Here is an 11,965-nt window from a genome sequence, read left to right as displayed (position 1 = left end):
CGAGATCATCTGACGTAAAGCTGAAAAACTGCAGAGGGACGTAGTGAATCTCGTTCGTCCGTCACCGTCCGATGGGAGCTAGCCCAACAACAGGAAATATACCGCAGCAGCCCAAAGCCCAAGTAACGGATCGCTTCTGACTATGGAGTCGCCATCGCCGTCGACCGCCCAGCTCTGTCTCCCGGCCGCATCTCGCGGGAGGCGTGCGTTTGCGCCTCCGCCTCTTCATCCTCCGATGGTTCCAGCGCCGGTGAGCCAAGCACTGTCTCGCCGCCGGCGTTGCCCATGATGGCCGCGTCCTCACAGAGGGTGCTGCCGCCATTGCTAGATGATCACTGATGACTTCGTTACTGGGTTGTGGCTGAAATATTTTAGTTTTTGCTAGATGTCATGCAGTCCCTGATGTCATGGAAATGTGTGGCCGGCTAGGCGGCGATCGTGTTATCACTTGCTAGCACAATTTTTTGTAGCCGACCTTCTGAAGATTTCGGTTTGTAAATGTTTGTCACTGGCAAGGAATTTGAGAACTGCTGTGCAGAAACCTTGTGGAGCTGAGTTTATAATATACAAAACTGCAACTTTCTGTTTGTTTTTTGCTCTTTGTTTTCTTGCTCTAGTGTTGGGGTTAATTCACACACCATGTACATTTACTAGTTCTGAACGTGTGCTTGTGTTACAGTTCCCATTTAGTTCAGCCAAACCACTTGGTTCAATTCAGTTAGGAGTAACAACTGGCATTGAGTATAGTTCTTGCAGTTTCATATTCAGTTAACAACAGAGAATAAGCTCAGACAGTTTCTGCACTTCGCAATTTTTGGTACTGCTGTTTGCGCTCAGCGACCCAATTCCAAACTCAGCTGAAGATGGCGTCTTCGCACTCATCATCGTCTCCTTGGGGGACACATCCATCATTGGCAATGGCGGCCTCACCCACTTTGAGGAAGCGGACATCATAGGACAAGGCGGAGGCGGAGCTGGAGGAAATTTATCCCTGATGCACCTTCAAGCTTGGAGCCTTTGCTAGCTAGATTTAAGCCTCCCTGATGCACCTTTTCCTTCCTAACCTGATGCACTACTCTCATTTAGCCCACAAGTACTAGTAAAATTATTCTTGGACCCTGATGCATGTGCATCATGGTAAGCCTAAAGAGATCCGCCCCTGACAAGGCCGGTGGCAAGACAGGTCTGGCTCACCTGTGTCGAAACCGTCGGAGGATGCAGCGGCGGAGGCGCAGACGCACGCCTCCCGCGAGATGCGGCCGGGAGACGGAGCTGAACGAGGCGGTTGACGGCGATGCGCTGAGCTTCAGCGACTCCATGGTCAGCAGCGAGCCAACGGGATAGCGCGGATTTCCATCTCCCGTTACTTGGCCTTTGGGCTGCTGCGGTATATTTCCTGCTGTTGGGCCAGCTCCCATCGGATGGTGAACGGACGAACGAGATTCACTACGTCCCTCTGCAGTTTTTCAGCTCTACGCAGATGATCTCGTTCCGCGGCGTGGTGGTATTGCCTTTATTTTGGGTAGTACCTTTCCCTAAATCTCGCTTCGCCCTGCCACCGAATTCACTAACCTTATTTATACCTTACTAGATTTAGATGTGCGCCTTGGCGCACGACCCCGTAAAACTCGTACAAATATGTACATTCTGTTCCCGTCTTACAGATTATTAAGTGAAAACTAAAATACTATGATAAATATGTATACAAATAGATGATAAGTTTCCATATACAAACGATCAAAAGTTTACACTTCGTAACAAAGATTCACGTAGATAAGTTGTTTTACCATATATATATATATATATAAGATCCTATATAACTAAGAAGTTCATCCCCACGTACTATCTTAGTTCTCTAAACATGCAGCTATGCCACATCATCATGTCTCCACGAACTTTCCACGTGACCATGTGTCCACTAATTAGAATTTTTTTTGTCCCACACATCCTTGGTCTGATCCAGCACGTCGAGGTCCTTCCGTCACTCAACTCTTGCCTTTTGGTATTCCTTTATTATTTATGGTAAACACGGGAGATTTGTTCCATTTCGAGAGATCAGCATTCAAGGTTCATAACTCATTGAATGATACGCTCGGACGTCTCACCTTCCTAAGCTTGGCATGAAGAGAGTCCAGAACATTCTGCTTCAATGGCATATTTACTTCTCTATTACCCAAGCCTTATATATGGCTTCGAGCTCCATTCTAAGGCACACCGCGACGGCACGCCTCAGCCGGTTTGGCCTGCCGTTCGTCCGCTGGCCTCCTTCCGCCTTCCCACCACCGCCTCCTGTCAACATCAAAGGCATGGACCTGATCCTGCAGCATCCACTTCAAGACCACTTCTGCTAGCTATGTTTTTTTTTCTGATTCTCCATGGAGAGCGTGAATAGTAGGAGGATTTGAAGGCAATCAGTACTCATCTACCGTTCAACCAAAGCATCTTCATGACCCAAGTTATGATGGATTTGTTGGCCCTCCTCCCTGCCCTATAGTCAGCAACCCGGTATTCTTTCTTCAGACCATTGCAAAGATGTTGAGGTGATTATTTCATATACGTCCGGTTAGATTCTTGCAGTCATACTCGGCTTATCAATATTTACATCAATCCAATTATAATTCTTACATCATTGTACTAGATTGTGTGAAGTAGATCATGTAATGGTTTATATTTCTGGCTTCACTGGTTGGTAATTCGAGCACAAACCAAAGTTAATATCTTCAAAGAAGAAGGTTTGGCTTCTGGTGTCTGATGAAGATTTGGAGACACACATAGCAGTTTGACGAAGATTTGGGTTCAGGTGCCGATCCTTCTTTTCCCAACAATCTGCTATATCATTTCTTTTTGAGCTCTTTTACGGTGATTGGCACGGAACTTTGGCTCCGTCTAATTGAATTTGGGTTCCGTCTAATGTATTTTTTTTTGTAGCCGTTGATTAAATCAGTGTGTAACTTCTATAATACTTTAACAATTTTAAACGAACGTTTTGAAGGTCAAATCATCAAATCATAATATATATCTATCTATTCCATGTTCCTTCTTTGTTGTTTCTTTTCCTCCGTCGTTATGTTCGTTCATGTATCGTCCGAAACCCTATCCTCTTTTGGCAATTCATCTGTGTGCCGTCTGGAAACCGTCAAGCAATTCGTATTAGATGCAGCAGCGATTCTGAGCGTCCCCGATCCGCGCCGCTGATTCGTACCTGATGCAGTCGCGATTCCGAGTGCGTGTCCAGCGAGGAGATCAGGCAGCTATGTCGTATAACAAGGACAAGAGTGATTGGAGCCGGACAAGGGGTAATCGGCGTCTACGGGCGCAAACAGCCTCGCCACCGAGACCAGGGATCTACTCTGAAAATCAACGCCTACTTCTCTATCTGACAAACTACCGTTCTGATTCTGCTTGATCAATGGAGAATCAGCTGCTGCATATCCGGGGCATGCGCCCGTGCAGCAGCGACTGCCGGCTATTCTCTGTTACCACTTGCAGCCATCCGCCGGCCCTCAAATAAGTCTCGCTGATAGGAGGCAAAGAACATATATATGATGACCACTATTGTTTGATACTCTGATTGCTTGCTGCTGTTAGATGTATATATGATCAATTTTTTGTTTTAAGATTTGTGTAGTATTATTAGATGATTTGGCCGCTTAAAAGGACGTTTGTCTTTTATAATATTTGCAAAATATATTTGAGGTTCCGGTCCCATCGAATTTGGTTCCGGTCCCGCAATTTTGGTTCCGTCAGTTTGGTTCCGTCTAATTATCACCGTTAGATCGGGCCAGATAAACGGTTATTAAAAATGCCAATCACCCTAAAACTTGTATTTCTTTTTTTGTTTAAGTATAGAAATTAAATAAGATTTCTAGAATATTATTTTCAATTTCTACACTGTATCATGTATATATATAGAGAGAGAGAGAGAATCGAAGGTTCATACTCAGCAGCTATTCAGATCGTTTAAAAAATATTTTGCGGGTGATGGAAATGGGTTGGGATGAGCTCCTTACTTTCGCATGCAAATGAAATCATAAATTCATATTACCATGCTGGGTCATTTTTGCAGACTCAATACTAGATTTGAGAAAGTGGGAAAAGAGATACAATGCCTAAATGGCAAATACGCAAAAGGGAGCCTGTTGAGATTGATGCTCTGAAATGGTGTCTTTAATATTCAGCTTTTCCTCATATATGTTGATGATCTTGAGTTTCCCACAAAAGTGTATAAACTCTACTACCACTGTTTCAATGAATAAGACCCACGTGTGTATTTGATCTTAAAAAGTACAAAATTTTGATAATTTTGTATGTAATTAGTATCATTGATTCATATTAAAAACACTTTCTAACCATGTTAATTTTATACCAACAATCTTTCTATATTTGGAGTAATTTTTGGTTAAAGGAAAATACAAAAAACGAAGACGCTTATACATTGGAATGAAGGGAGTATTCTATTTAACATTACCTTTCTATGCAAAGGTATTTTGGAATCGATTGGTGGTTGACGCTATAATGCTTTTAGGAATAACAATTTTAGCTAAATTTTGAAATATGTTTAAAGGGCTGCACATCTCTTGAACTACTATCAAGCAATACATGATGATTTTCTATGGTATATATACAACTCCGCAACAATGTGCGGGGAATTATCTAGTTCACATAGATAAGATTCACATAGGTAAGTGGACCTAGGAGACAACCTCAATCCTAGGTCCACTTTTAATTAAGCAGAATATTTGAATCGAAAATTATTTGGTACTCGAGAAAACGTAAACCAAATAGTTACTTCTTATTTTGCAATCCCGGATTTTCGAGCGTGGCTTAAAATGCCATGGCAAGCATTGATACAAACTCATAATTATTCAGAAAATAAGCATATTTAAAGGAATGCGGGGAAATATATTACACAATATAGTGCATGGAGTAGATGAAACCACAATGTGAACTGAACCTTTACCTGGTGGACGAGTATACAAAATTGGACAAGTCATAGAATCCAGTACTGTATCCGGCAGGTCCTATTTGTAGATGGAAAGGTAGGAGAAAGTATTTAATAGCGCACAAATTTCAACGATGACTATATGTGCTTACCATCGCTACAATGGCTTCATGCTGATTAACCTGATCAGTTGGGTCATATCAATCTAGTTCTATACATAATCATCATGTAACTTATCAGCTGAATGGTGACAAAGAAAATAACCCAGATACAATCATACGATAGATTGTGTGGCCACTTTAAGCTACATACATTCACCAAAAGAACAAACAAATTTTATCAGAAGGTGAACTGAATATCTTCTTATATTTTTGTTTGCTTGCCTCCAGCAATGCCCAAGGCTCATACAAAGAATTCCCCACCAAAATGGCATAACTAAGAAAAAAAACTTGTATGAGGTTTCAAAGGATGAATCAATACTTCAAGTATGTCAAGTATAAATGCAGAGTCGTAAAATATAAATAAATATAACTTAAGTGCGCCAGTGCTTATTTGCCTTGGTCATCATGGACGAGAGTTGTTCATTTCACAGCCATTCAAGGAGAGCTATAGCTTCAGCTTCTTCCGCGCTGGTGCAGCAAGGCAGAACGGTCCCAGCTGCAATGGCAATGCATCCCAAGTGGTAGTGGATCATGGCGCCCGTCGTATCAACACGATTGCCAGTGAAGAGTTGTCGACATTTGCCTTTAGCCATCCCCATGGACGGGGTCCCATTGCCTGCAAACTTCAGTAACAGAAGATAAGGTCGAGTTTGCAGGGCATTGCAGGTCATGAGCAGGTTGCTTACCTTTCTTATATATCCAAACAGAATTGACAGTAGTAAAGGGGTTAGAATTCTGAATATCAACATAAAAGAGCAGGAACCTTGCTGATTGTATAGTTGCATCCCCTTTCAAATGGTAGATGCCATTTCTCAGATGTCATGACCTCTAAAGGGAGTGTGAGAAGGATGGCCTGGTGCAGGTCCTTGTTGATGATATTCAGCAGCATCAACAGCCGGTCCTTATCTGTTCTTTTAAGACTGACTTCCTTTGGTAGTGTCCAGAAGTCTCTCATTCAGTGACGCGACGCTCTTGCTTTGGTGCATTGCACGACAGCGTGAAGATGTTTCTTTTTATGTACCTTCATTGTTTCTTTTGCTTTTCCACCTTACTTTTATCATCATTATACAAAATATAAATTGGAGTGAGTTTGACGGGATCATGAGCCCTCTTGTACATGTCATCACATGACAATAAGGAGGAAAATTGCATGGATACACAAGTATTAAGAGACGCCCTCTGAAGATGCAAATTTTATCAAAACAATGATATCAAAATTGTACCATATACTAAGGATCTAAGGCAAGGATTCATGCCACGGTCTCGTTTTGAAAATGTCTAATTGAAGAAATTAGAAATGTTTCATTACCAGAATAACCAGAGAACTATAATTCACGGCGGTAAATCAACACAAGGTAAATGAACTCTTTGCACCATCATAAATTGACAAAATAGACACAAGCAATGGCAAATAATCATCGATTATAACTAAGGAGGCAAGCAATCAAAACCGTGATATATGTATCTCACTGTTAAGAAAAGGTAACTTCGCATATCTGACATTACTTGAACCCTGTCAGTCGATCCAACTTTTACTGGCTACTACTAATCAAATGCAATATCTGAATAAAACAATACATATAATTAAGTGGCTAGTTTGCAAAATAACTCTGCCTCACTAAGAATAATATGTGCCGCGAACAGTGGCACTCGAGAACTCAAAACCAGCAGCATGGGATATAATGGGACTAAGATAGCTGCAAGTTACTACAGCTTATAGACAAGTGTAAGCACTGGGATTTCCGGCTACGACATTCTAAAATCGTACTATTAGTGAGAGATGTATAGGTCTACCAAATTATTAGAGGCATCAGCAAAGAATTCTCATTTTTTAGTAGTCCATAAATCAGCCGATCACTGATAGTTTTACTTAGCTAGGGGCATCCTCAAACAAAATGGAGAAACAACACTCGGAACCAAAAGCAAGAAATGAATTGGTAATTATGTGGTAAGGCAAGCAAGAAATAGATTGTACTGAAATCACTGGGATTAAATTACTTCGAAAAAGTAGAAACCTAAACTAAATTGGGATCATGCTTTCTAGTACAGAATACTCGGAACCAAAAGCACTTTAATGAAAAAGGACGTAGAAAACATGAGATTGGACACTGAAACTATATATGTATCATGCTTTCTTGTACATAATACTTAGAACCAAAAGCACTTTAACGGAAAAAGACGTAGAAAACATGAGATTGGACACTGAAACTATGTATGTAGCGAGATTATGGCGAAGCAAGTGTGTGAGCAAGCATGGATCTGACAGTGCAGCCACATATTTAGATTAAAAAATTGTAGGCCAGTGGTAGCTATAACCAGTGTATTTCCTTTTAATTTTTTGCCCACCATGCGCAACACGAAGGGCAGGAGACAAATCAATAACCAGGTAATAAAATGTATATAAAAAGGAAGGATAGGATAAGAATTAGTAGTCCACCTTGGGCCGGGAAGGAACACATCCCTCCTTGCTACACCAATGGTCCTTCCTAGGACAGCGAACACAGATGATGCCAATCACATCTGCACTTCAAGCAAGTGAAGCTAATGGTCTCGGTGAGGAGACAATGGTCTGCTCATGTACGACACGGAAAATAAGAGGATCAATAAACATGAAAAGGATAAATGTACGGAGACACATAAACCCGACGGTGAGTTAAATGCAGTCCTGTCCTATGCAACAAAACAAAGCCAGATAACAGTTTGTAACCCAAATATGTATATATGGTCAGGTCAAAAAAAAAGTACCACTTAGGGGAACATGACCTGAGATAATATTGGGGAATAAATTAATACTTTCACCAAGATGATCCAAAGAAATTCATGCTAACTGGCTGACTATAAAGAAAAGGAAAGGCCACAATATAAAAATATCAGAAAAAATTCAGCTTTTAGCTATAAATTAACCCAATCCACCAATGAGCAACACTCCAGAATATATATAATTGTTACAGGAGTAACATGAAAGTATACAACAGAGACCGTGCTCCACCCCCGCAGCCCTAGCACGTAAACCAATACAGTAAATGTTATTGGATACCAAATGGGAAAGAGGAATAAAGGTTTAAGCAATAACTCACAACTCATCAACACGAAGAAAGAGAGGGAAAACTAAAGCACAAGGATGAATCACTTACTTAACAGAAATATAATAATAACACCTGCACATGGTGCAAGCTGCAACATCTTTATGTATTTCTTTGATCTATTCAGGTTTATTTTGCCAAAGTTACTTCAGAATAACATCCTCTATCCAAGTCCTGCAAGCAGCAAGATTTTGGTCAGTATTATAAACATCGACATCGATTGCAAATTTTGAACCAGTAAACAATACAAAAAAATCTTCAGCAAACCATCAGACTGAAAGGAAATGATCTAGTACCGCAAGTATTTCACTGTCATTAATTTCACACGTAAATGAGTATATTTACAACTCTAGTCCGAAGTGACATTAATAAATAATAACCCTCTAGAAGATCCATTTATTCACTCTCTTTCCCAGGTCCTTCCTATTCTAGCAGCTTCTTATGTCTGCTTTATTTCTTGCACAAAATGTCATGAAACTAAGGCACATGCAGATGTCATTACTACTACAAAATTATATACATACGCCTACAGTTACATAGTTACCCAGATGTTCAGTGTAACATATATAATTGTATAAGATAATACTGCTTGGAATTTGATCCAAATCCGGGAGAGATGGTAGCTATTCAATCTTACAAAAATATATCTTATGTTATGGAACAACAAGAAAAACATGACACATGGTGTGATAAAAGTGTAATAGAGCAATTAGTAGTTACATATAAACTGACGGAAAACACATGAGTATTTGAAGTGGAACATAAAGAATTAACCTGCACATATGAAACATGAATTAAATCCATTGTATTAGCCATTTGATTCATCCTTAGGTCGTCTACTGGTGTTGGATGCAGAGGTTGGGGCTGCCCTATTTCGGAAAAAAACTACTGGTGTTGGAGCATCTACTCCAGCAATTATTTTTTGCACATAATGCATAACCCTGTTGGATAATGCACGATTGCCAGTAACACACGATCTCTCTTAGATACTGATCAATGATCTATCGCCATGGCACAAAAGAGCACAAATACAAAAGTGCAGTCCTATACTATATCTTTGGCTCTCCACATGCATTCGTTGTGCAGCTTTCTTATATAGTGGCTTTATCAATGGCACTATAAATCTAGGAGTATAAGCAAAACACCTCCGGCATGAACCATGTTATTCCAATCACCCTGGAAGCAACCCAGAATCCAATGCCTCGAGTGCGAGTACATGATGAAGAATCATAAATATATAAGTGTTATTTCTTCGAAAAAGGGAGTGAAATTTGGCAAACAAGAGAGTGCAAAGTTACTGTTATTACTTCAGATCCCAAGTTTACCATGACAACATGTTTTTTCTCAGTAGCCTATCATGCTGATACAATCTTGAAAGGTGTGCCTCCAACAAGGAAGGTTGTGAGCTTTGGTCATTGCTCGAAGTGTTTGAGAGGAAACATACTTTCATACCTTACCGCAACATACACAAATGGAAACCTCATGCTAAAAAAACTCTCAGGCGGAAGGGCAACTTGACATTCAAGACTAAACAATCCTTGTTTATCACGATCAGATACACCTGATGGTAAAGATGACCATTGATGACAAATAGCAAACAAGAAATCCATTAATAAGAAATATAATATTGCCCAAGTTAAAAAAAGGTTGCCTTCACATGAACCCATACTATGACAGACTAACTTATTTTCGCAATACTAAAACATTGAGAAGATAACATAGGTAGCCATGGCAAGAACCAAGAAGCACCTTTGATAGGTACCTTTTTTCCAAGGATGAATATCAGGTGACGCTCCGGCTGTTACCCTTCCGTGTGCCTCCCTGTACTCAACCTAGGGAGGAGATAAAACTCAATTAGGATCATGTACCACCCACCCTCTCTGTGTTCAGGCCAAACCTGGGAGACAAATACAAAAGGAAAAATGGAATGTCTAGAAAGATGGACAAATACACCAACATATGGCACGCCGCCCGGGGACGGTGCGAACACTGGGTTGTGCTGCTTGCGGCTGCAACCAGGTGCACGATGGCCTGTGCCGCTCCCTCGCTTCTTCCCCAAATCCATCTCCCTCTCCGAGTCCTCCTCTTTGTCCCGGTTATGACTGGAAGCGGCACATCCTAGTACCCTAATTACAAGATTGCAAAAGGGGTAGAAGTTTAAGTCTCTCTCCTGAACATCTCAGTACCCTAATTACAAAATTGCAAACAGTTAGATGGAGAATAAATATACACTAATATTATCTAGGAATTTCATCAAACGCCTGCTAAGCATATATAAAACGATTTGCACAAGCAGATATAAGATGTTACAGGGGTAAAATTAAAGAGGGGGAGTTTGACTCTACTTTTGTCTCAACCTCCAGGAAGGAGAGGGGCAGCTGAACCACCTCAACCTCCGTCTCTGCAGCTTCTACCAGTTCCTCCCTTTCGTCAACAGAAGCCTACTAACATGAGAGAGAGAGAGGGAGAGAGGAACCTGTGGGTCGAGCAGTTTTCTCTGGATGACAGTGTCGTTCCTCCATCACCAAAGATATGGCTCTAATCCATCTTACAATACAACATCATCGTGGCTAGATGTCCATATATCATTCTCTGCCCCTTGCCCCTCCACTGAACAATCTTGTACCACGGCCTGGGCCAAGAATCTGGTCAGGTTTCTGCCATGCCAAGATGGATGATAGAGAGAGAGAGATTAGAGGAACTCACAAATACGGAACATAGCACACACGGGAGGCCATGGTCGACGCAGCAGCCGATGATGCACAAGTACCACCGCTAGGTACTGCTCTGCCAGATCCTGAGTTAGGCAGAGGAGGGGAGGGGGACGACAGCACCACCTCAACATCGTCGCCGCCGGCTGCAAAGAGAGTGAGAGAGGGGATGAGACCAGCGAGGAAGAGAGAGCAGAGATGTTGGAGAGAGGGCAGAGATGGAGGAGGGAGAGAGGGAAGAGATGGAGGAGGGAGAGATGGAAGATACGGCGGAGGGAGAGGGAGGCGTACCTGCAGGCGACGTCCACAGCCGCCGCGCTCGGGATCAACGCCGCCGCCGCGCTCGGGATCTTGTTGCCGCCACCGTGCTCTAGGTCAGGCACGGGGTGGACAAGGAGGTCTCCGCCTCCGTCGCCGCCTGGTCACCCCCGTCGCGTCACAGAGGAGGAGCCGGAGGAGGGAGGTGGAGCAGGGAGGGCAGGCCAGCCGGGGCGGAGCCGCGAGGCGGCGGCTGGAGGCGGCGGCGGGCAACGAGGGCAGGCGCGGAGCGGGGGCGCGAGCTGGAGCAGGGAGGGCAGGCCAGCCGGGGCGGAGGAGGAGGTGCGGGAGGGGATTGGAGGAGGAGGAGGTGCAGGAGGGGATTGGAGGAGGAGGAGGCGTGCGAGGGATTGGTGGAGCGCTAGCGACGTCGGGCCGAGCGGGCTTTTAGCGACCCATGGATAAAATGCGGGTTCGTGCGAGGGCCTCGCGCCCTGGATGGAATGGACGGCCGAGATCGCGCCACGTCAGCTCGATCGGACGGCCGAAAATCCAAACGTCTGTGAGAGCTCCATAAGGGTGCAACAATTATACCTTTAGATGTAGAATCTTTTCGTTGAAGGGGACATTCTTCTCAATTTTGAGATGGCGGTGGCCATTTCGTCAAATTGAAATCAACTACTTTCTCCTTCACTACCAACTTGGTTAAACTTAAAGTACTTTGATTTAGAACAGATGTAGAACTATAACCATTTTGAAAAAAAATATGTAGGTGCACCATGCCACCGAGCCGGGCCCACCCGACCAGTT

General features: G+C 42.7%; 1 long non-coding RNA gene across 1 annotated transcript; it reads right to left on the bottom strand.

Annotated features, from left to right (window-relative positions):
* Nucleotides 1-5,122: 5,122 nt before the first annotated feature.
* LOC127301576 (uncharacterized) lies at nt 5,123-8,400 on the bottom strand. The gene is made up of 3 exons (XR_011745395.1): nt 8,238-8,400; nt 7,541-7,672; nt 5,123-5,726 (listed from the first exon to the last, which is right to left on the bottom strand). It is a non-coding gene; the product is annotated as an uncharacterized lncRNA (long non-coding RNA).
* Nucleotides 8,401-11,965: the final 3,565 nt, after the last annotated feature.

The sequence above is a fragment of the Lolium perenne genome, chromosome 5, assembly GCF_019359855.2.
Source record: "Lolium perenne isolate Kyuss_39 chromosome 5, Kyuss_2.0, whole genome shotgun sequence".
Classification (NCBI taxonomy): domain Eukaryota; kingdom Viridiplantae; phylum Streptophyta; class Magnoliopsida; order Poales; family Poaceae; genus Lolium; species Lolium perenne.
This window is presented reverse-complemented; position numbering and strand designations above follow the sequence as displayed.